At 32.3% G+C, this 26,493-nt stretch overlaps 1 protein-coding gene across 5 annotated transcripts in view; it reads left to right on the top strand.

Annotated features, from left to right (window-relative positions):
- Nucleotides 1–10,617: 10,617 nt before the first annotated feature.
- Nucleotides 10,618–26,493, top strand: part of pot (papillote) — a 48,465-nt gene continuing 32,589 nt past the window's right edge. The window contains exons 1-2 of one of the 5 annotated variants that reach the window (XM_014241615.3): nt 10,618–10,805; nt 24,019–24,104. The gene's annotated coding sequence lies outside the window, so the exon portion shown is untranslated. Of the gene's footprint in view, nt 10,806–10,841; nt 11,319–12,270; nt 12,445–24,018; nt 24,105–26,493 lie in introns of those variants that run through there. The other 4 variants (XM_036371867.2, XM_036371868.2, XM_070110784.1 and 1 more) reach the window with 4 other exon arrangements.

Below are 26,493 nucleotides of genomic sequence, written 5' to 3'. Positions count from 1 at the left end.
CATTTCTTTTGTACGAATTTCTCAATATTTAAATGTCTAAGAGAGATGTTCATTAACCAATTGTAGAAAACTGCCACTCTTACCACAGTTATAGTGAATTTACTTAGTTAATCAATTATCACTTAGATCAATTAAACATTAAATCCAGCATCATTCTGTCACATTACTTCAACTAATAGTGAGTAACTAGGAAATGAGTTTTTGTATATGCTTAAGTTTGAGAAATTTAGAAGACAATAATTAGCAAGAAAGTATGTCCTATGCTATAGCGCAATGTATTTTCAGATTTTTACATTAATAATATATGAATATTTATAGAACTAGTATACTTTTAGGCGCATTTGATGATATTAGATCTTGCTTTACATAGTTGCACTAATGCGTATTATTTTAGTGTTGCCTTAGAAAAGAAATGCTTCTCTGTTACTTACATTGCATATGCAACGTTGTGCTTGAAAAATAAGACTAAAAACATATAATGAGCCTATTTCACTTTTCTAAAAATAATTCTGAACAAGACACAAGATGGTGAACCTTCAGTAGCTCTAGATATTCTCTGCTTAAATAATGTTTAACATATGGAGCTATATTGCAAACAATACGATATAATTGCATTTGTAGGTATGTACAAAATTCAATTGTACATCGAGGTAAGAATGACACTTATAAGGGGATGTGTGACAGCAGCTATGATCTTGTTTGTAATGTATAATTTATAACAAGATTTTTTTTAGATATGTAAGATATTTCTATATTTTTTCCTGCCATGTATGTATGTTAATTATTTACAATACTAATGTTTTGTGCAGCTATATTCCACTTGAAGTACTTTCTTCATTTGCCTGTAACAAAACCATTAAGGTGGGCAAAAGTTTTATTGTGAATAGTATTTAAGAAAGCCACGGGGTTTCTTATTTTGCAAAAATAATACTTATTTAAATTTGAGAAGTTTTATTATTTTTTCCGTCTATCAAAATCCAAACACCGATTTGACTAAGGCTATTTTTGAACTTCTTGTCGTGCATCGGTTTAAGATTTGAGCGCTTTAAAATACAGCAATACAGTAATACTGGAAAATGCCAGTGCATAAGCATTTATGTACATATGTAGCTGCGATGCATTACTAGAAGATATGTATATACTACAATATATAACGATTTCTTATTGTCCATCGTCCGTCCACTTTTAATTTGATGAGATGGGAATGAAATTATTTCCTAAGAGCATTCACATTCATTTTTGTTGATTTATGCCAATTTTGTAGCTACTTAATAATATCATAATAAATTTATGATCAAATCAAACACCTTCTTTATTTTTTTGAAATATGTCCTAATATGCGAATATTTACCCTACATTTCTTAGCTAAATTTCAACTGAAAAGATAATAAAAAAACATATATATGTAGTCGTATATACAAAGCAATAAAGTTAGTCACTTAATTTTTTCCTATTATCTCTAAGTCACACTCCTCGTAAGCAATACGCACTTTTAATTAAAAAATCGGATTCAATAATTTCTTTATTCCTTGGAATACTAATAAAATTGCCTTATATTCAAAATAATAATAATTATACATTATATTGTAATATAAAAGCATTATTGTAACAAAACAAAGAAACCCTAATGAAATCTTTAGCAATAAATTGTAATAAATAATTAGGACATTATAAACTATTAGATGCAAAGTTATAAACTTACTTAGGTCAAACAGTTGTACAAAGTGTATATATCTATTTTATTAAGTAAATCATTACCCAATATATAAATTAATGATATATAAATTAAAGCGTATGGTATTCAAATATTACATAGCACACACATACATTCTTACTTCCTATTTTGTAATATTTAGTAAATTATATACTTTTTATTTGTCAGTACGTCCACATTAAATCACTTCTTTGAATACCGGAAAACAATTTAAAAATTTTAATAAACTAAACAACACACTGTATAGTAATTGCGTAAATAATTTCAAAAACAAATTCGCCAATTGCCTTCAACTAGAAGAATTTCGATCTAAAACCATATACAAAGCAAAAGCGATATACTTAATAAAAATAAATAAAATAAAAATGGGCAGACGATAAATACAGTATGCAGAAAATATTAAATCAATAACCAAGTGAGAATCCAAACTAAAACAAAAACAAAGAAAATAAAATATATTACAAAAATAACTTAAACCTATCAGTAACTAATTGAAGCAGCGACAACTGCAATCGGAAATATGAACAAAATTTACAGAAACAAAATATACACATATACATGCATATATACAAATGGAAATAAATAATAAAATACAAAGATAGCAATGCAAAAGTTTACGTAAGCAAACAAATTATTAGACTTTAGCATAAACAGCAACAACCACAAAAGAGAACTGAAGTAATTGCAGAGATTTTATTGCCATATTTGAATTATATAATAAGCGGTAAAATAAGATAATATAGACTAATATACATAAATAGTATATATACAATATACATACATATACACACATATGCGAGTATATATAGATGACGCGAAACTTTAAACCAAAAAACTTACTCGATTATTTTATCTACATACACGAGAATACTTATAAGCAAGAACAATAAACAGAATCATACGCATACAAGTAAATAAACCGTTACTTACATATTTAAATGTATCATTAATTGAAACTAACGAAATAATTAATACATAATCATGAACAGAACCAATTAAGTAAAACAAAAAGTGAGGAAAAGAAGTCGATTTCATGCGCAGGAATTTATATCAATTACGACTATAGCAAGAGCGAAAGAGTATTTATATAAGAAAATACCCGAAATCAAGCTTAGGAAATACCGAGTGTGTAAAAATATCCGAAGAACACTTGAAAAAAAGTAAGTGAGTACATAAATAAGCAGAGCGCGAAAGAAAGACGAATTTAAGTCCAATTTTAAAATTGCAATGTCTATCATTGGTTATTAAAAATATATTAAACATTTAATTTATTTAATGTACATATTTAGCGTACCCGCTGTAATCAATCAGACATTTACTTTGTATTCCGATCCTATTTTTCATTAGAGTAAGTACACTCTAAGGGTGGCTCTAACGTCGTTAATTGAGCATTTCTTGTGTGTAATATCACTGCGGGAACATTGTGTTAGCTTAAAGGGGCTCTTAGACATGTCAGATCACTTATGCACTTTCAATTGCGAAGATTTTACAATAAAGAATGTAGCTTTCAAAAATATACTTACATAACCAAAACTGTAAATAAATCGGTAGATTCTGCATTATATATGTTAAGGGTTGCCATTTCAGAAATAAATATAGAAATTTTGTTTTGATTTCAAACATTTCTCTTTCATATAATTCAACATCAGGTCTTTAATTACACTGTAATCTTTGCCATGTAACCTCATTCAGGAAAAAATGTTTCAGGATATTATTTTTCACCTAGGAAGTTAATAAATGAAAACATGAAAAGTTCTAAATCGATCCTAATTTCAAACCCGAGGTTGGAAGGGAATATCCAAGATTTCTTCGAAAAAGACCTCGCCAAGTATAAATTGTGGTTACTGCACTAAGCTTTTGTGTGGAAATGAAAAAAAAATTGAGTAAACAAGTTTTCCTGGGAAGCTTCTCTATAAATGTTCACCGTTAGTATGAGCGCGAGTTCTTCTCGCAATGACTTGCTTCATCTTCTTTGGCTAATATTTTATAAACTTTTCATTATATTTGCATATATACATTTTCTTAATTAAATAACAATGATTCGTAAAAGGAGTTTTGTGTTTAATATCGAAAAAAAATTTCAGCTTGAACAATAATGCAACATTAAAACATAGAATACACATAATTCTTGGTCTAATTTAAAATAAAAATATTGTGTGTAACTAAGTCGACAAACAATGTAATTTTGACTTCTTAGATGGATTTCATTGAGAATAACATATATAATTTCATTGAGAATAACATATATAAGTTAATTGTTAGTGCAAAATTAACTTAAACTGCCACGAACTCACCTCCTTAAATTGCTCTATATAGTCCTCACTTTTTTTTGTACTCTGTCGTCTGCTATCAGATTTGATTTATTCGCACAAATTATGAGTAAGTTGCCAAATATATATCGAGAAATAATTTTTACTTAGTCTTTTATATTTTGTTAGTAACTCCACTTAAACTATTATCGTTAAATATAAATTTTATATTTTATATATATACATATGAAGTTCGACAGTTAATTAAGGCGAGCACTCCCAAATTCCTTGAGAGAGAGGCCATTATCAAAAAAATACCTTTCAAGTAGTTTTTTTTCGTAAACTCATATTTTAATTTATGTAGTTATAGAATTATTAGGAAATTTTGAACAGTGACATAAATTATTAAGCTTATAGATGAAATTAGGGATTATACTGGATTTTGGGAAGCATTTTCAATTACTCACAGTTAGTGGTTATGATTTTGTTCATAATAAATGCGAGCATGGTTAATAAAGCTTTAATTTGAAAAGCTGTAGTGAAACAAAAAAAAAAATAAAGCAAAATAAAGTGCAATAAAGAAGAATTTGAATGAAGCGAAATATTGTACGACCAATTAAGTTGAGCGTTTAATGCATACTCAAACATAAATTTTTACAGTCATAAGGAAAATTTGATTAAAAAGCAAACAAATAAGAACCAAATTAAGGGGTAATGCAAGTATCGAGAGTTTTACTAATATCTACTTATTACCATATACTTGTATGTATACATAGCAACCATCGAGCTGAAATCTTAAAACAAAAATATTGCGGAGCTGGTAGAATTGAAAAGAATATTTCTGTGAAATATTTATTACAATAATTTATACATACATATTAACATATACAATAGCACTTGCGTACATAAAGGTATGTGAATTGTAGACGTGCAGACACAATTTATTAAGTAGTACTTTTAATGAAAATCTGAGTCAACATCACGCAGGCAAATCGAACATAAGTATGAACAAGATGGGAATTATCTGGCTCATATTGGTGTGGAATTTATGCGTGTCATATAAAATTTGACTTGAGTGCAAAATATATTGCAATATATTGCCATAACATAAAGCAATTTATCAGACAACAAAGATTACGAATAATACTACCTAATTTAAAATATTGAAAAAAAAAACGAATATGTATTTAAAATGGAATCATAATTAAGCATAGACAACGGGAAGGTAGTCTGTTGAATATCACATCTTCATTTTCAGGATTATATACTCGTATTACGAAATATAGTCAATGAACTTACATATAATTATAACTATTACTACTAACATTATCAACCACATCAGTAAAACCTAAAAAGCAAATCGACATCATTATAACAATAAATAGATGTAGAAGATTTACAGTTCAGTCAGAAAAAAACATCACCTTACGAAGGTGAACTTGAAAAACGAATTATTGAAAAAAGAGCACATTCAATTCTTAAAAATATGTGCGAGAACAGACTTGTGAAAATGAAAAGAAAAATAAAAAATGATTATAGATCTTACTAACGAAAGAATTTAATAAAAAAAAAACTGTAAATAATACTCATGCACGCATAATATACATTTAGTTATTAATATTATTAACGATATGATTAATAATATTGTATAAAGACCTAAAAACTATATAAATAAATGCAAAAACAATATAAGAATTAACATGAAATTTCTTAAGGTAACAGTAATATATTGAAATATTATTATTAAATTATAATATAAAATAATATTATACGATATTAAGTAAATGATGAGAACGAATTGACAACGTTGTATGATTTTGATCAGAAAGTACATAAATAATAAAATTTTTTCGATTTGTTAAAAAATATACATACAAAAGCTGTGTTCTATCTTCTAAATGGCATATAAGTTACAGAAAACGTAATTCACAGCCTAAAATTGATTACCGAACATGGTAAAATTTTAAAATAACTTAAAATTTTAACTACCATTAAACACAAATGTAAGTAATAACGTAAATGTGTTAATTCTATTTCGGGAGCCCCGTTGCGGTCATGTGCTTAACTATAGTGCTCTAGGTACACATATGTCTCATACACATATAGTCGGACTCTTCTTTAATAAGCTCGCCAAAAGAATATACTTTTCTATAATGATACTTTGAACGTTTGCATTTTTCCTATATTTAGGCTTCTATGTATCGAATATATTTTAAGTCGAAAACAGTATCCTCTGTAACAAAATATTTTCTTAAGAGTGCTTTACTCAATTTGGAGTTCTTTATAACGATCTCTTCAATAATGCATCCGATATGAAGCAATTTGACTTTATCATATCAAAAGCAGTTTTAACTGCAGTAATATAGTATTTAATTGGTGGAAGAAAATTCAAGTACGATATGTGCTTGGATGATGCTAATATTAGGTAAAGTAAAAAGTTCGTTCGGTTTTTTCTTGATTTTTCAAAAGATAATAACTTTGTGTACATTTTTCCGATTTAAGTCAAATATGCGTCGTTTTGTTCGAAAACTTGTTGCCAACGAGATGCCAACTTCATTATACCCCTCTCGTAGAAGACTGCGTCCCTTTTGCCAAAAAACTAAGAGAGCCAATTTTCACAGGTCTCTCTTGAGGCCAACTTCTCACGATTAAGCGCGTTCGCCATGGACAGGAAAAGATGGTAATCATTTGGGGCCAGGTCCAGACTATAAGGTGGGTGCATTAGAACCTCCCATCCGAGCTCCAGGAGCTTCTGGCGAGTCACCAAAGACGTGTGTGGCCCGGCGTTGTCCTGATGGAACACAATTCGGCCTCTGTTGATCAAAGATGGCCTCTTCTGGATGAGTGCTACCTTCAAGCGGTCCAGTTGTTGGCAGTAGAGGGCCGAATTGAGCGTTTGGCCATAGGGCAGCAGCTCGCAGTAGATGATTCCTTGCCCATCCCACCAAACACACAGCAAAACCTTCCTGGCCGTCAATCAGGTCTTGGCCACCATCTGGGCCGCTTCCCCGAGCTTTGACCACGACCGTTTGCGCCCGATGTTGTCATAAGTGACCCATTTTTCATCGTCAGTAACAATCCGCTTCAGAAACGGGCCGTTTATACTGTAAACGAACGTGTAGCACAAAAGTGATTTGCTAGGTTCCGTTCCAGTAATTTCGATGTCAAAGATGCACCACGCGTCGGGTGGCCTGTCGTCTAAAATTGCGATAAAATCATGGAAATAGTGGAAACAGACCGTCATGTGAGCACTTATTTAAACCGTTTGGAACCAATTGCATAACCTTGGATTCAAAAAGGAGCTCGATGTTTGGGTGTCACACGAACTAACGCAAAAAACATGATGGACCGAATTTCCATCTGCAAATCGCTGCAGAATCGCAACAAAATCGACCCGTTTCTGAAGCGAATTGTGACTGGCGATGAAAAATGGGTCACTTATGACAACATCGAGCGCAAACGGTCGTGGTCAAAGCTCGGGGAAGCGGCCCAGATGGTGGCCAAGACCTGATTGACGGCCAGGAAGGTTTTGCTGTGTGTTTGGTGGGATGGTTTGATCAACAGAGGCCGACTTGTGTTCCATCAGGACAACGCCAGGCCACACACGTCTTTGGTGACTCGCCAGAAGCTCCTGGAGCTCGGATGGGAGGTTCTAATGCACCCACCTTATAGTCCGGACCTGGCACCAAGTGATTACCATCTTTTCCTGTCCATGGCGAACGCGCTTAATGGTAAGAAGTTGACCTCAAGAGAAGCCTGTGAAAATTGGCTCTCCAAGTGTTTTGGCAATAGGGTCTTCTACGAGAGGAATATAGTGAAGTTGGCATCTTTTTGGCAACAAGTTTACGAACAAAACGGCGCATATTTGACTTAAATCGGACAAATTTACACAAAGTTATCATCTTTTGAAAAATCAATAAAAAACCGAACGATGTTTTTACTTTACCTAATATTAGCATCATCCAAGCACATATCGTCCGCTTCCCCGAGCTTTGACCACGACCGTTTGCGCCCGATGTTGTCATAAGTGACCCATTTTTCATCGCCAGTAACAATCGCACTTAAATATTATTATTATTTCTTATTGTGTTTCTGATTTTTGCTTTAATTATTGCTGTAGTTAGTAACCCTCAGAAATGAAAAGACAACTGAGGAATAGTTTAAATTCAATAAAGGTATGTATCTACTATTTGGTTAAAAAGGTGCAATAACAGGTGCTTGATTTTAATATTTTATTTCTTGGATACACTTTTCAAGCTTTGTTCTTGACGTAGGCTGTATTAGAATATGTTAGGAATAGATACTTGTATATTGGTAATGATATTCGTCGAAATAGACAATTACTACTTTTGAGTAAAGCTTTTTGACAAGTCCAATTTTAAAGTTTTGGAAGAACTTCTACAGCAGTGTTAGTATGGAAGGATCGGAATTTTCGTAATTGAGTTTAATATATGCACCTATGAGTTATATACATTTATCTTATACTCAAAGTACAGAATATAGTATTTTTTGACAAAAACCATTTCCAGTTTCTAGCTTAGATAGTGATTTTCATTTATCCATATCAGTAAGGAAAAATTGATTAAAAATTTCCCAACTGCTCTCAATTAAAACAAAGGTATTTTTAAAGTTTGGTTTATCTTTAGATTACCTAGCCCCCACTGAGAACACTGCAAACATAAGGAACATTTTACATGTTATTAACTTTTCTTTTGTATTTGACAACAACAAGCAGAAAGTATCTAACAATAGAAAATAATCAGTCTACCTGGAGTGGCTATAATGGTTTAATTAAAAATTTTTTGATTTTCACCAAACACCAACTCATGGCCAAGATATGTAATTTGTTTATATGTACCAATGATGGGTACTCAACTGTCGTGTACATATTTTCTCATTATTGAATTTCTAGTAGTGTCGAATGAAATGTGTGTTGTTCTTTTCATTAACCTAATTTTATATTCGATTAGCTAAATATTTTAAGGCACCTGACGGAAGTTAACGATCTCTCTTTGATGCAGAAACAACTCTCTAAAACGTTTGAGTACGCACAGCAATTAACTGCACTATGGAAAGAAACAACGAATAATGATGACTTAACCAAATGCATTAGAAAGCGGAAGTCGACAGAAGTTATAAAAATAAGAATTGTTGGTTGTAGCTATTCAGTTGGTCTAGAGATGAAAGGCTCTTTGGGCGTATTAGTTATCGAGCATAAAAAATTTAACACTATCCCGGCTATAAATTTATTTACGATTATTTCCTTATAAGCACTTATATAAGTGCAGATATTATGCGGGTACAAAAAAGCTAAAAAATATAAAACTACGAGTTAAGATGCTTAACTCCGCCAACATGCTGCTGCGCAAGAACGACACGGGGAGACGATGGAAAGCTTGACAGTAAGATGTAAAATTGTAGAAGTTATGCGTTCGTGCCTTAAGTCTTTTATACCGTACTTCCAGAATTTATAATAGCGTATTTTAGTGTTATTAGCCTATGGCTACGAAGTAATAATTGGGCGAAATATTTATAAAATAAATACGAAAATAAATATCATGTTGGATTTTTGTAAGCCTTAAGGGTGCTTAATTACTTTCCATCTGCAAAATTGTCAAATAATTTGTTATATCCGCGTTACCGTTTTTATGCGCCAAATAACACTCTTCGAACTATTGATTTTCGTTATTAACTGTCTTAATCAAATTGCAAAATAAGGAGGGTGATATCACTGCCAACTTTATTTTGTCTCTCTTATATTATTATAATAAATTAGTAGAGTGGTAGGGGATTATTCAACGAATCACATACCCTTGTGCGTAGCTGCAATTAACCGTATTCGAGTAATGCAATCAGGTATTTCTATATTCGGTCAGCAATTTTTTATTATAACGGATTCTGTCGAATTTCAGGCAGTCACAAAATAAAAATAAAATCAATAAGAAACAAAGCCATAAGAGTTTTATGTGTACATAATGAAACCCGAAATAGTTTGATTTGCTATTAACGTAAGTCATCGAAAGCTGCGATTGAATACTTTATTTATTGCGAAAGTTGTAGAAGATCGACGCCTTCAGTTGGAGTGAATATAGCACAAAACTAAAACTGAAAAAGAACAATGAAATAACTATAAAATCTGAAATAAATAACTCTATTGAAAACTGGTGGTGCTTTCGGAAAATCCGTTATATGGCCAGCCGGAATATAAACAGCAAACCAACTCAAACAAGTGTCTCAGTAACTATATATTCCATTTAATGACAGTGTGAGTATAGCAACTCTACATGACGTGTACCAACGCTTTTGTAGAATTAAGCAAAGTTTCAAATTGAAATATTTTGAAAGCAAATCTTGATTCTAATGAGCGCAGTTGGTGAATTCACCATGCAATAGGAGGTACTCATCACCACCGTAGTTGCTCTTGCGGCAACGGTGCGCGAGAAGTCTACAAAAACGATAACTGAGTTCGTAGAGAATATATGAACGAAGCAGTTTAAAGTGTTGGATTTTACGGCTGAGCGCGCAAGGCGTAACTAGCGCTTTTAGACGTGATTCTGTCTAATGCAACAAGTTGTCCGCTAAGCTACATTGTGTGTGTGGAGAGTCCAACCAATAATATTAGCTAAAGCGACTTCAGGTAAGCTTTGACGCGAATGGCTAAAACAGTCGAGAGCAGATAATCAAACAGTGCGGGTCACTGTACGGAATATTGTGGTACTTACTATCATTATTGGTGTATACATATGTATATACTTTTGGCAGTTAGATAGTGTGTTGTGTTTTGCTAGTCACTTGTTCGCTTTTGTGTTTTCAAAACAAGAGACGAACAAATATTTAAAGAAGTAAGTAAAAACGTTGAGTGCATTGTGTTCGCGGTCCAAACTATTTTCGATATTGCGAGCGGGTATTCATTAAAATTTTACAATGAAACTCCCATATGTTAAACAAATCCTTCAACATGGCGTTAAGCGAAAAATTCAAGCCAGATACCTGTGTATTATAATTACTTGTACTACTCTATGAGAGATGAAATAAATTCATTTGAAAAATGACAATGAAGAATATGTAGAGGAGTGGGTGTGAATGAGAGCGCCATGAATATTAGCTCAAAAATAACAAAAGTTGCCAAGTTTAATACTATGCAACGGCTGACCCTTTATGTAATGGCAAATACATACAAAGGTGTGGAAATCATTAGTAAAAGTGTATTAATGTGAATAAAAATACAACAAAAATTTAAATGCTGAAATATTGTACAACAAGATCATGAGTGTAAATGTCAACAAATGGGGTCAGCAGTGAAACTGCATACAACAGCGCCTGCGATTTAACACTAAAAACAAATGTACATATACGTATGTGTTAGAACAGATAATTTGTTCGAATCTAATATATTTACCTTAAATTTTTATGTTATTATTTTTTTACCAGAAAATTGAACCACGCCATTAATTCCGGATATGTTCATATAAAAATACAACTTCCCGATTTCACATAGAGCATACAATCTATCTAATGAAATGAATGTAAATACTATAATTCAATGTATTTTTAATATTTATCAAAAGTATCGTTTATTTTTTGCCAAATTGTACAGCATCAAACCTCATCTATGTATTCGAATTTCGAGCTAATATATAAATATATATATGGTATAAGCTCATGCTGTTTCCACGTATTGGCAAATTTTTAATAACTTCCCAATGAAATATGTTAGCGTAGCTATGTCATTTTAAATTTTTGGCAACTCAAGGTAAACGGGCCAAGTCGGTAGGTAATCATTGGCTTGCTTCGCATTCAGGGTGTTCGTGTTATATGCACACTTGCGAGTATTACTTCGTGTGTTTTGCGATTCTTCTGAATTCGTCTTCTTCATATAAATCTTTTGAATAGAAAACATCTGAGATCATTAGTTGTGCTCAGCCAGTTTTGACCAATAGTAAAGTGAAATAGACAAAGCGCAAATTTATCAAATGCACTACAAAAACAATACCCCAAGTAATCCAAAATCAAAAAATAATAATACTAATTTAAATAAGAAACACTAAAGACCAGAAAAATAACATATAATGTCGTAACGTCGTCAACCAAAATTTTGTAGCTGTGTGTGGCAGTGACTAGCGGCAACAAGTTTTGGCTTTAACTTGCTTTTGCTTCTGATGCCAAGCTTGACTGCTCGGCTTGTTGCCGTTGCTCATATGTATTTTCATACTTTAGCCCTCTTTGTATAGCTGTATATGCTCGTTGTACATACATATGTACATTTTCGGCAAATTCAAAGTCTTTTCGGTCGTATATGTGTTGCAGGTTTCGTGAACTTGTTTTAATGTACATATATTTTTCTCCGCTTGTCAAATAACAGAGACTGAAAACATTGTTTTGGAGACTTTGACCACTCAGCCAACGCAAGTTTTTCAACAGAGATTAAATTTGCCTAAAATTTTATATTGGATAGACATTTTGAGTGCACGCAAAACTGAGGTGAGTTTCAAATTAGCATAAAGTCTTCGCAAATTTAAACAATATTGGTTTATTAACTATTTGAATGTCTACATATTACAAACGGTTGTAAGGATGAGCATTAAAGAAAGCCAACCATAAATACCTTATTAATAAAAAATATAGATTTATCGTTTTCGTATAACTGTTATCTAAAATACTTTTGTTTCATAGCCAAATACCTAGAACAGCGATATACTAAGAAATAACTTTTCCGTTGGTATTTTCGAACGGATTGAGCAAATTATATTGGCTAGCACTATTATTTTGTATGCTACGTTCATATATATATATTCGCATACATACATACATATATTGTACAAAGTATATGGAAGGCTCCTTGATGGTTCCCACTGAAGCGTGATGACTGTTAGCTAACTGATTTTCAAGTAGTTATGCCAACGGGTTGCATGTGCACCTCGGATAATTATTAAGAACTGTGATTTGATGCAAACACGCAACTGACAGACGAAGTGAGTTGTATTGAATTAACCCATTTAAAAATTAACTTGCGCTCCTATAATAAGTGGGCTACATTCATTATGTACGTACATAACTGAAGTGCACATTAAGCACAGTATGTGAGCATGCGAGTATGTATGTATGTAATGCATGTGAATAATGATAATAATTTGAAGCATGTACTATTTCCATCTGAGGTTTCGAACATACAAACTACAAACTATTGGGTCGTTCAGTAAGGAATCTCGTTTGATGAAAACAACTCAGCTTATTGAATTTTTTCGTAACTTCAACTTCACACTAAACAGCTATACCGTTAAATATTTGAAAGGCTGATATAGTAAAGCTTGTTTGTAAAAAAATTTCCTCAATATATAAGCATTTTTGGCCTGCTAAAATAAAGATATAGGTGTGTCCGTCTGCCTTTTTGTTGATTTACTTGAAGGAAATTTACTTTAATTGGTTATAGAAATGTAATAGGTCGAAGACTAAGAACATCCAATATGTCTGCAATGAAATTATTTTGATTTTTGCGTAAAATTTAATGTGAAGGAAAGGTTAGAATTCTTAAAGTTCATATCTCTAGCAACTCACTAGCTCCAACTAGGGAAACAAAGTCACAAGATCCCTAGTAATACTATTTATATTCAAAAGCCACTAAAAAGTCATTATTTCAAAGTTCAATAAATTATAGTAAAATGTAATCTAACTGTATAATAAAACTGCCGGACTTTTTTAACCTGTTCATGTATATCCCAAACAACAATTTTTGTCCGAAGTTTCCATAGTATACCAGAAGCTACCCGCGGCTTTTTGTTATAAAATATCTCTCTTAGATGGAAAAGATCTTGATTTTACTTCACATATGTTGGTGATGGTATGCGAGGTACCTCAATGAAACATTAGTTAGGGAGTATTTTATTCTGTTAATAGTATGTTGTATTGCCAAAAATAGATAAAATCGGGTCAATATTACCGCAATATATCTCTTAGAACTAACATATCTCATAGAACTAACATAAGACTTTCAAACTTCTGGTTGGCTTTATACCATATAGATAAGTCAATATGTAAGATATCTTAGTAAAATTAACTGATTGTTATTGAATATACTATAGTTCAACGTATAATATTGGATATGCTATTGTGTAATGCCGAAAATATGTGAATTTAGTGTACGAATTACCCCAACTATCAAATACTACCTATATTGATTTTCGTTACATTCCTTTCTCTGTTCCCAATATATGGTGTATAACTATTTCCAACTTTCCACCTGACAAAAGGTGTGAAACTTTAATAAAATTCTATGAACAAGTTTTCTTAAAAACAGTGTGGGAATATGAATGAAATCGGTCCAGACTTTGGACTAAATCTTTTATCCCTAAAATAATGAATTGCGGTCAACTCATTATATTAATTTTAGCTTCTTCAGTTGAGTTTATATCCCATATATCTCATTTGAAGATGATTTTAATACAATTTTAGCAGATGGGAAGTAAAATAAAGTAATAAAACTACATAAGTGAGTCTATGATCTATAATATAATTTAATAAAATAATAAATTTGATTTTAATCCACTTACAATTTAATCGAATAATGAATGTTGAATTGTTTCGCAACATTTTTAACATAAAGCTTACATAACACCTGAGGGTAATTTCCCTACTTTGATCCTTGAAAGTTGCAAGAGTATAAATTGTTCGGTTACACCTGAACTTAGCCCTACTTTACTTGCTACTTTAAATACGTAAAAATGAAAACTTGTAGGTGGAAGTAACAGGATTTTTTATGTATAAATTTAACAGGGTCTTCAAGAGGATGAAGAGCATTTATTGTGTTCTTGTGATGTAGTTTCGAACTTTGCTCTGAACAAAGCGAAAAAAGTTAAAAGAGAGTTGGGTTGTGTCACGTTTTTGTAAACTCTATCTCAATGTTGATATAAAAACACACTTATGTACGTGGAATCGTAAATATAGAAGTAAAACAGGACAACGTGCTTAAAAACTCGATAACTTTGGCTGCACTGAAAAACTGAGGGACTAGTGCGGGTATATACAGGCGGACAGACGGACATGGTTCGAAATCGACTCAGTCATCGCGCTGATCATTTATAGACATATTCGCATATAATTTATGGCGTCTCCCACGCTTCCTATGGGTGTCACAAATTTCGTTGCAGATTTAATAAATAGGGTATTCACGGATTAGAAAATTACATTATATAAATTATAAGAAACTTTTTACTAATGTGTTCTTTTTTCTAAATCAGGCCTAACCTTTTATTCCATTAACTTTGATTTTAATATTCTTAGCGTGCTCACGCATCAAATTAAAAACTTTCAACATCTTAAATCAATCCAAACACATGTTATTCAATCAACAAATAAGAATATTTTGAAACATAGGACTCGGTTTTTAGTTCAGGTAGTGGAAATTTTTTATGACAATTAAAAAAAATCGATATCATATCATCTTTTGAATCCATTTTTTGGAAATGTATTCTTAGTCATAAATAGTGACTCCACCCCTTTAACCACAAACGGTTCATAAATATGATTTTTTTAAATACCTTGTCTTTATCACTTAACAAGGTTATACTTGTACATAGAATTTAATAGGGTCTGAACTGCAGAAAAGTAGCTTCAATGAAAAATATATTTAGAAGCTTCAGAGCTTACTGTGTACAGCAAAATATTATATAAAGTTCCATTGAATTTTGATCTTAGCACTAATATGAAAGTAATTCTAAACTAGTATAAGTCTGACGTAACATTGTCAACTTTCTATACTTCTTATCGTCTATTAAATTTGAATGTTAAATGCATTTCTTTTTTGCTAAAATTGAAAAAATTGATTTTCGTTAGCGCATATCAAGGCAAAATCTTATTTCAAAATTTTTACTTAACTTTTATGGCAATGACAGATGTAAGACTTACGTGACACCAACATCGAAACAACACCACACACATCGAAATAATATGAAAATGATTTATCGACCCACATGCCACTTATACCACTATTCAATAAAGTTGGTAGGTCTCATGGGCAGCTCGACATGTTCTACGAAGCATTCTTGTAGATCTTTTAGAAGTGGTGGGTGTTTCTCGATCACTCAAAAACATTTAACTGTTTGCCATTTTTTTCGAATCTCACATCATCCAGAATGTGAACGACCAAAACTGCGAAATGAACATGTAACATAATAAAAAAGCTGTCTTGTACAAGGTGGCTCATAGCAAAACAAGCGGCACATTCGTGGGCGTAAAATCTATAGTTGGTTGGTTGATTATTCAATTGGCAACTTGTTTGACCATTAACGCTTGCGGATCGTGTTCGCGTTGCTATGTTCGTTTCTTGAGTCTTTCAACATTTTTATTTTTCTGTTTGCTTTTTATACATTCAAATTCGTTCTTTGAATTTGAAACTTTTGCCAGCCAACGCAGTTAACAATTTCAACGTCTACATACCCATGTCTGAGATTAACTGCTAACATACTAGATTTTTCACATATATGTACATACAATACAGAGTACACAGAAGCACGAATATGTATTTGGTTATGCGACGCGTCGGTCTAGCTTTTGCATAATAAATTTGCAGTGCTGCCATTGTCAACCAATTGTAAATAAATATTAACGCATTTATAAGGAATAGGTATAGATTCATATGCACATATGCATTTAGCCATTTAATACTTATACATAAATGTATGTATAGAGTTACACATACGTTCTTGTACTTGTTTTTCTTTTTGTTGCTTTTGTACATTGCAACATAGCAGTTTTCTGCATTGTTCAATTATTCAATGACTTCATTATTTTCGTTTTGTTCATTGAATAACTTTGAAACGCACCGCTTAAAATTGGTACAACTTGTTGTTTACCAGAGAATGAATTGTATGCAAATTTTATTAAAATTCAGTTGTTAAAACTGTTGTTAAACTAGCTTACATGATCTTACATTTGTATTCATAATATTATATTTTTCATACAAAGTCTTGTTAAAAAAAACAAACGAGATTTAGAAATTTTTCATTCAATGGCAGATGATTTTTAATGAAACTATTTTTATACCCTGAACAGGGTATATTAAGTTTGCCCCAAAGTTTGTAACACCCAGAAGGAAACGTCAAACACATAAAATGCACAATATTGTTAGAAAAATTATTTAGTTTATGGTGTTTTTTTATTATTAAACAATGGTCGTCATTCACTGATTTTCAAAATGGTACAAATAATTTAGAAATATCGGAGAGATGTGAAAATGGTCAGAAATCGTTGAAATAATTTAGGTATATCGGAAAAATAGTTTTTTTGGTAATCCCGCTGTTAAGTTCCCAATTACAGGTTATACTAAATTATTCGTGGAAAGCCGACCAAGTAGGAAGGTTAAGATCTGGTTGATTTTCTCTGTCTTTATTGGAAATATTTTTCAAATGGTTGCAGTTATTGGAACAGCTTTTTCTAAGGTGAAATTCCGTACTTCGTGAAGTTAGATTTAATTAGACTAGAGCAAGTAAATGTTGGCGCGCACTTGTGTTGGTTATGTTCTAAATATTGTGTGTCTCCCTGAAGCATATTAACAAGTTATAGGCTATACTCATATGAGCACGCTTCAGTTGCTGGCTGCAAAAATTTTGTATCTGTTCACTAGTAAATGGGAAATTTATGAGATCCTCTTGGCATACGTTAAACCTGTTAGGGCATTCCATCGCTCATTTGGTTTATGATCTAGTCATTGCAGGAGTGATGGATGACCATGCTCATATTATATATAAATATGCGAGCCACGCATCATCGCAGGCGGCCTCTCAGCGTTGACACATCATGAATTAAATAGCCTACCAACAGGGCAAATCACTGGATATTGGTGGTGGTGTGGTCGCAGCTGTCCTATTTAGCCACATTGAAATGAGGTTATTGAAAGTGATGTTTCCATGCATTTTACTAATCAAACTCAACGTCACGAGGAATCAAGACAGCGCATAGCATATTACACTAACACTAAATACGACTTTGTGTGGCCGCATGGAAGATTATTTTCAGTCAAGTTAAAGGAAACGTTTAAAAAACAAAGTAATTTTTCCAATATAACCAAGTTCACGCAAATTTTTATATTTCATTTATTGGTAAAAATAGATAAAACTGTTAGCCAAATTTGGACCTTAGAAAAAGCTCTGCGATTTTAAATACAATAAAATGTCTTATAACACCAAAAAAGATCTCATTTTTGCCCAGATGTAGGTATATAGAAAAAATTCGCATTCTAGCTGAGTCAAAGGAGAGTTTCATTTTATAGCAACAACGCTGTACATTTGTATGCTCATGTACGCAACATTAATATTTAACGTCCAATCTGTGCCCTTAAATGCCTAAGTCATAAGATTAATTAATGATTATTAAATGAAGGCAAGCTTTTATGCAAAGTGTATTTTTCAACCATGCATTGGCATTAAAAAGATTTATTACATGTCAAACTGGGCGATTTCTCTTGCCTACATTTTTCATACTCCTCGCTATACCAGTTAATTGACCATATCTGGAAGCAAAGTTGCAGTAATTAAAGCTATTTAATAATATACACAAACTTATTATAATGTGGGAATATGCCATGCAAGCTGCATTCTTTTACTATTTAGCATTATAATTTATATACTTTGAAATATCTATTTTAAATGAATTAAATTATTAACCCATTGATTCAAATTGCTATACTTTCATTAAATTCCAATCATATTGTATTGGATTGGCATCTGGTGACAGTGATGACCAATCTAAAGTAGCAATATGGTTTTCTTGTTTCCATGGAGGACAGAGTCTGCTCTTATGTTTCTGATCATTGTCTTCTTGCATTATGTAATCATGGTTTTTTTTGTTGTAAAGCAAATCAGCTGACTTACCTAATCCTTTATTTACAATTTTATCATTCTTATAGTGTTAAGGTTTTCTGTGAATCACCTCAAAACCGTTTGTCCATGAGCAGAGAAGCATCCCCCCCTTTTGGGGGTGATTAAAACTGTTTTGAATAAATGTTTGTCCTTTTCTTTACACATCACGTCTTAACGGGTTAAACAATACAAAAGTTGGCTCATCTGTAAATATTACATTGTTCCCCTCGCGATTAATGTTTTCCTGCGCCCAATGCAACCTTTTTTTTTAATTCAATGCCAAACCTCTGAAGTCTGTCCAGTATAGTATTTAAAGATATATGTTTCTAATGCCTTTTTAAAAAATATTTTATGGCTTCTCTTAGACTGAGCAATGATTTTTTCTCAAAATGTAGAAAAATAGCTTTGTTCTCACTTTTAGATATCACGTGATTTCTCCCTCTTACGAGCTTGTCATCTACGTTTACAGTTTCTCCATAATAGTCATACGACCTCTTCACAAATGTACAACTCATATTTAAATAACTAGCAGTTTGTTAATAGTCCATTTGGGAGCTTTTGAATGCTTCGTTAAGATGCTTCAAAATGTTTCTTATACTAAGCACTAATCTTTCCCATTTTACATTTATCATTAATCTCACATTAAAAATATCGAAAAAAAACTGACCGAATTGTACGCTTCAGTGGTTAGTGACATTGATGATAAAGTTGAGTCCATTTTCAGCTTAAAAAACTAGCCTTTAAAGTGTCAATTCTATCAAACAATGAACTGTTACGTTTCAGATACTTGTTGATCCCTATCACGAATATGTGTTCTTAAAGTTTCCCGCACTGAACGTTAGTATTTGTATATATTGTAAATATTGTTTTTGTGTTAGTTCATTTGCAATATACACAGAACAAAATATCAACTACATGTGTTTACATACATTGACAACTAGGTAAGAACCTATACCACTTGGAGACTCCTTATCTCCTCAAAAATACCCTATAATAAAGAGTTGCATCTACCGAACATAAATATTCACAATAATTTTAGCATGTCAGCCACCGACACAGTTTTATTGAATTTAAACTATATAACTTATATAGTAAGATTTTAAGGGGTGACAATGTTTTAAGTCAGCGATTACAGCGCCACAATCTCAATGTATCTGTGTATTTATTGAAATATTTCACAGCACACGCTCGCTTAAGCATCTTTAGACAGAAAAACCAGGAAACTTAGCGAAAGCTAATAGCATATACATGTATGAATATTCACTGAAAAAGCACATAAATGTACTGCATACGAGTATGTATGAAGGAATAGTTAGAGAAACAATAATAATGAGACGGAAGACAAAAGCTGGCGAAGACAAAGTAAAACCACAATGACTTAAAACCGCTTTTACATGCAAAGTAATTTCTAAGCAGACTGAATGCTTTAAGATAATTTCGACATACAATAACAATTTTAAGTATTCCATGTATAGGAACAAAAAACCAGTAAGTCTGCATCAGAACAAAATTTACTTTTCAGCCATAATTATTTTCTCATTAGAGTAACTATGAAAAAATTTTGTTTCTTCAGTTTCTTATAATAAATACACTATGTAACAAAACTAAGAAAAACTGTCGGAGCTTGGCATTTATAAAACCAAGCAGCGCATACAGGTAAATCATAGAATACATATATACAAATTTCCAAAACGCACATTTCAAATCTGCATTTGGAGATGGCCTATTTTTCAATGGCCTCTTGGTACAAGTAGTCTTGGTCAAGTACAGAGTGGTAGCGAAGTAGGACTAAACGGGAAAATGGTAATCTAATTTTTTTTTTGTAAATCAAGAAATAAGACCGAAATCATCATAAATCTAAATCAAATTAAATCCAATTTGGAACATAATAATTTATTTGACTGGGATGTATATTCATTAAAATGTAAGGAAAATAAAGTAACAAAATAGCCAATAGGAGCCCGATGTTAGATAAAGAGCCCCATCTGAGTAAACTTACAAAATTTTGTTTGATTGCTTACTATAAAGTCAAGATTACCACTGAAAATTTTACAAAAGTAATGAACTATCCAAGAAAAGAAAACCCAAAGGAAATAGAAAAAAACCGTCTAATATGTTAATAAATAATTTGTCAAGAAGATAAGAAATTTTTCAATGTTTCACATCTACGGATTTTAATGCCCTTCATCCTTACTAGAACTGCAGCGTTTGCTTCGAATAAAATATTTGTATACTAGAATTCAAGTCTGCTTGCGATTCTCATTCTTACTCCTTCCAAGAAAAGGACCGCGCGCTTGTTTTCCTTACAAAAGTATTCCGAATCACCCCTTTTCAACTTAAATATTTATCTGTAAATTGTTGTGTCTACTCGCTGGCGGACAGCTTATCGGAAGACTTGTCTGTCTAGCGGCCTGTCTATTCATCCGACAATAGACAAAGGTAGTTCGTATGGGCATAATTTTGCTGATTTACCCACAGATATTATGGGCCGACGCATTTATTCGCATGCAAGCGTTATACTGCCTCATATGCTTTGGTTGTATATGAAAATGTGCATACCTACATATGTACTCGAGACAGCATAGCGTCATTTATTGTTTAGCCGCAACACGCCAACAATTTCCTGCTGTTGGCATTGCGCCTCACATGCAACGCTGCGCACCGACTAACCTATCAACCAACAAATCTGGTTGGAAAACCAACTCAATAATGCAACCAACGCACCTTCCGCCCCAGAGCAAAGCAATATACGTATGTACATGTGTACTTATGTTCGCGTATGCAACACATATTGTTTTACCAACGCCAGCAGCCTCCATCGGTGTTACACTAGTTCCGACCACGCAGAAATCACAAAACTATTCGGCTGCACTCCGACATCTGGTATGTCAGGTATACTGCGCGTTGTGCAATTCCTCTGGAATTTCCGCCCTTGTATTACAAAAAATACTATCTTATAAAATCTTATAAAAATTCAAACTCTATACAATTGGCTGTTGACTTGTTGGTTGTATCATTTGATATGTCGCCTGTGTTGAGTTAGAATGTGAAAAAAATTGCCTAGTGTGATATAATTATAACAGAAAAAGGCATTGACGACGGTTGAAAACAGATAATTTATTAAACTGAGATAATGCTTCGATTATTCTGTGAAAATATTATGTTAACTATTATTAAATTTTCTAGATATTGTACCAAAGTTATATAGATATTGTATATAACCATCATAATTGTAATATTTTAATTATTTTTATAACTTAGTTATAAAAAACGATTCAATTTAAAATTTTTATTGTATGCATATAAAAGAATACTCTATGCGACTAACTTAGATTAATTGTCAATTGTATTTTTTGTTTTTAAAAATCGTAAATGGTTTTGTCTCAATAAGGCATAAGAAAGAGATGGAATAAATGTAAAAGTGTAGTTTTGAGGAAATTTTTTACATAGGTACTCATACATTTTATATTTATAGATTTAACCTAATGTTATATCGAAATGTCTGCTTAAAATTTTATATCGAAATGTCTGCTTGCGAATTTTCGCAAATGAAAACAAGAAAAAACGTTCTTTACCCGTCAGAAAAAAATTTTCCATACAAGAACGTGAAATTGATCGGTCAGTTTGTATCGTATGTATGTATGCTACACCGGTGTCGACAAATTAGTGGCTTCTTGGAAAGACAAGGACGTTAGCAAAATTTTAGATCGATATCTCAATAAACTGAGGGACTAGTTCGCATATATACAGACAGACAGACATGACTTAATCGACTCAGCTCGTCTTGCTAATCATTTATACATATACATATAGATATTTTAATCCAGTATATATATATACATATCTACCAATCTGTCAAAGATCAAACGCAATAAGAATGAATTTATGCCTCATTCAATAGTGCGCTGAAATATTGTCACTCGATAAAAATCATCCTAAGCGACCGAAAATACGACAAAGGGATATGTAATTTTTTGGGTTCCACGTGAAATTATTTTAATCAATATTGCTCGCAAATTTGGGATTACATTTACATTTAATATTGTATAATACTTTCGAAAATAAAATAAAATAAATAAAGAAAGAAATAGGTAGAAAGTAGTCGTTCAATAAAAAGTATCATACTCGTGTATTTCTTCCTTTAATAAAAAAGTAACGTTTTTAGGATTTTATGGACTTTGCTTTCAATGAAATATTTTTGTTTATTATGCTCAGTTATATTATTTACATTATTAAAGACAAACTGGTTTATACAAAAAAAAAAAAAATGCACTTCTTTACTGTTGAGTGCTTGACTCTTTGACCTTGAAGTGTCTCAAATGCGATAAGTATGTAGTCATAATACGCATCATTACTGCAAGCCCTCGCATATGTTTCAACATGTGTAGGGGACATATGTATTTAAATTTTCTATATCTGGGCGCTATAAAACCTGAATATTTAGTTTAGCGAAACATATTTCAACATCCACAGATTAGCTTTAAATCGTATTTGCAAAATATAGTATTGGCGAAATAAACGATGAAAGCAAAATTAAAAACTCTAGCCAATAAATCTCTTTATATAATATATAATTATGTAAACATATTTACATATTATGTTTGTATAAGTTTATTTATATATATTCTCCCAACTGTTCAAGATGGCTATTTAAACGAGTTTAAGGAATAAATACGTATAAAACCAGTTGCCTACTAGAAAATTACGTAAAATTCAAAAACTAATATATACATAATAATTAACATATACATTTGGTATAAATACATGTATTTTGACATAATGTAATATACTATTTTGATATTGTATGCAACCAGTGAAAAGCTAATAATTTCAAAAAGGTTGCTATATTATCAAAAAATTCAGATCTTTTCAGGTAAATCAGTAAAAATCTTCTACAATTTCAACTTATAAACATTTTTAGCATCAAAATAGTGAAGTGATTACTCATCACACATGTTATTTCTTCCAAGAATCAAAAAGTGGCATTATATTCTCCAGTAATTACAGTTGAGCTTTAAGTAGAGATTTTACATTTTTACCTGAGCAGCAGTAGAAAATTGCTGTAGCCTACGCGGACAAACAATAACTTTTATATTTTTATGGCTATATGTAGAAGTGAAGGTATTGTATTTTGAATATACGAAGCCTTGATTACACATCTTTGTAAATTTACTCACGTAGTATTCTCTTCTCGTTTTTTCAGGTAAGAACTGCCAGGGGTATCGTCAAAGCGGTAAAATTTCCTCATGAACGGAAATCGGCTTTTATTTGGATTAGTCACCATATAGCGTATGTGAAAAAATCTCATAAAAATATGCATATATATATACCTATGTATGTTGAATTTTGTATATATATTTAATATATAATTTTTTACATATGATATAAATATATGCAAGCTCATGCACAATGGCTTGAAGTTTTTGCAGCTTAAAAGTCAAGAATTGAACTAATATGAAAAAAATATTAGTGCCTAACGTTAATAGCCTTGAGGCAGCGCATACATTTTTTAGGCTTGCTCAACAAAAATTCGTCATTATCTGAACAAGGTGTGTCACCACGCAATTCCGTATAAAGCTGCTTACATTTATACAAATAATCACTTTTCACTGAATGAGCGGTATTCGAACACATATCTATAAGTATATAGGAGAGTAGCTCATGTTCGAGCGACTTGTGGTTTGATTCCCGTATTTTAAAATGGTCCTATTGTCAAGCGGTATCGATCTATTACGTATACATTATTTCAATATTTACATTTGTATGTATGTATGTATTAACGAAACTAATCTTCTCTTTGATTATGACTATTGAAGCTAAAATAACTCAACAAGATCAACATATTAATTTACAACATATACCACATGGGCTGAAATGCTTTTGGTCTAACAATTTGGCCTAACTTTGATCTCGACGTTCAATCGATTCAATAAAATAATATTGCTTGGCGGCGCTTTGGACGACTTTCACAGGGAAACAACCATACTTGTATAGCAGACTGCCGATTGGATTTAAGTGTGTAATGATGTCTCCATTTCCAAAGACACTGCCCATTCCGTACATATTACGTTTGATCAGTGTCATATTGTCTTTTGAAAGTCGTACACGTTTGGTTTTTCGATCAGTTTTCAAAATACGACGAAACTCAGCAAACTAGTACTATTGAGCGGTTGAATATGCTAGAGTTTATTTCCCACAACACTTTTTACATCCACATCAGAAAACAATGTGTAAAAAAATAAGCAAAATTATTGAACATGTCTGGTTTATTCAATTCCGTAATCTATCTATATTTTCTTAGAGAAAAATTTGTGAAATACAACAACTCTTAAGTCATCCCCTTTTTCCAACTTCTATTCTATTTTTATACTCTCGCAACCTGTTGCTACAGAGTATAATAGTTTTGTTCACCTAACGGTTGTTTGTATCACCTAAAACTAATCGAGTTAGATATAGGGTTATATATATATAAATGATCAGGATGAAGAGACGAGTTGAAATCCGGGTGACTGTCTGTCCGTCTGTCCGTCCGTCCGTCCGTCCGTGCAAGCTGTAACTTGAGTAAAAATTGAGATATCTTTATGAAACTTGGTAGACATGTTTCTTGGTACCGTGAGACGGTTGGTATTGCAGATGGGCGTAATCGGACCACTGCCACGCCCACAAAACGCCATTAATTAAAAACAAATAAATTGCCATAACTAAGCTCCGCAATAAGATACAAGACTGTTATTTGGTGCACAGGATCACATTAGGGAGGGGCATCTGCAGTTAAAATTTTTTTTTAAAAAGTGGGTGTGGTCCCGCCTCTAATAGGTTTAATGTGCATATCTCCTAAACCGCTAGTGCTATAATAACAAAATTCACTGGAAGCAAATGTTTTTAGCACTTCTATTGACGGTGTGAAAGTAGTTGAAATCGGGTGGCAACTCCGCCCACTCCCCATGTAACGGTACTGTTAAAAACTACTAAAAGCGCGATAAATCAAGCACTAAACACGCCAGAGGCATTAAATTTTATCTCTGGGATGGTATGAGATGACTTTATAGAAACCGCGTTCAAAATTAGACAGTGGGCGTGGCACCGCCCCCTTTTAGGTGAAAACCCATATCTTGAGATCTGCTTAACCGATTTCAATAAAATTCGGTACATAACGGTCTTTTCGTATTTCTATGTCATAGTGCTAAAATGGGCGAAATCGGACTACAACCACGCCTATTTCCCATATGACACCATTTTCAATTCCATCTGATTCTTTCACTTTCCACTATGCAAATCAGGTAACAATGATTATATCGGGGTAAAACTTTGCGTGAATAATGCGTTTGAAGTATGCCACCTTGTGACCAAAAATTGTCTAAATCGAGTCAAAACTGTTCAAGGCCCCAGGTAATGAATATGTGGACCCCAGTGCCTATAGCTGACTTTTTATCGAAAATATCGGTCAACATAGAACTAGGCGGTAAGATCCACAAAGAAATCTAAAACGAGTATACCATTTGACGAGAGTATACAATGTTCGGTTACATCCGAACTTAGCCCTTCCTTACTTGTTGGATTCTAATGTTGTTCTATTCGCCCGCAGAGATTTAAGGTATATATTTCGAAGCGGCAGACGTGTAGCTGTTATACGGGTACTATTTTCGTAGAATGTTCGGATTAGATCCTGAGAATTGTA

The sequence above is a fragment of the Bactrocera oleae genome, chromosome 5, assembly GCF_042242935.1.
Source record: "Bactrocera oleae isolate idBacOlea1 chromosome 5, idBacOlea1, whole genome shotgun sequence".
Classification (NCBI taxonomy): domain Eukaryota; kingdom Metazoa; phylum Arthropoda; class Insecta; order Diptera; family Tephritidae; genus Bactrocera; species Bactrocera oleae.
Note: the sequence above shows the minus strand (reverse complement) of the source record. Positions and strands in the feature narration are given on the sequence as shown.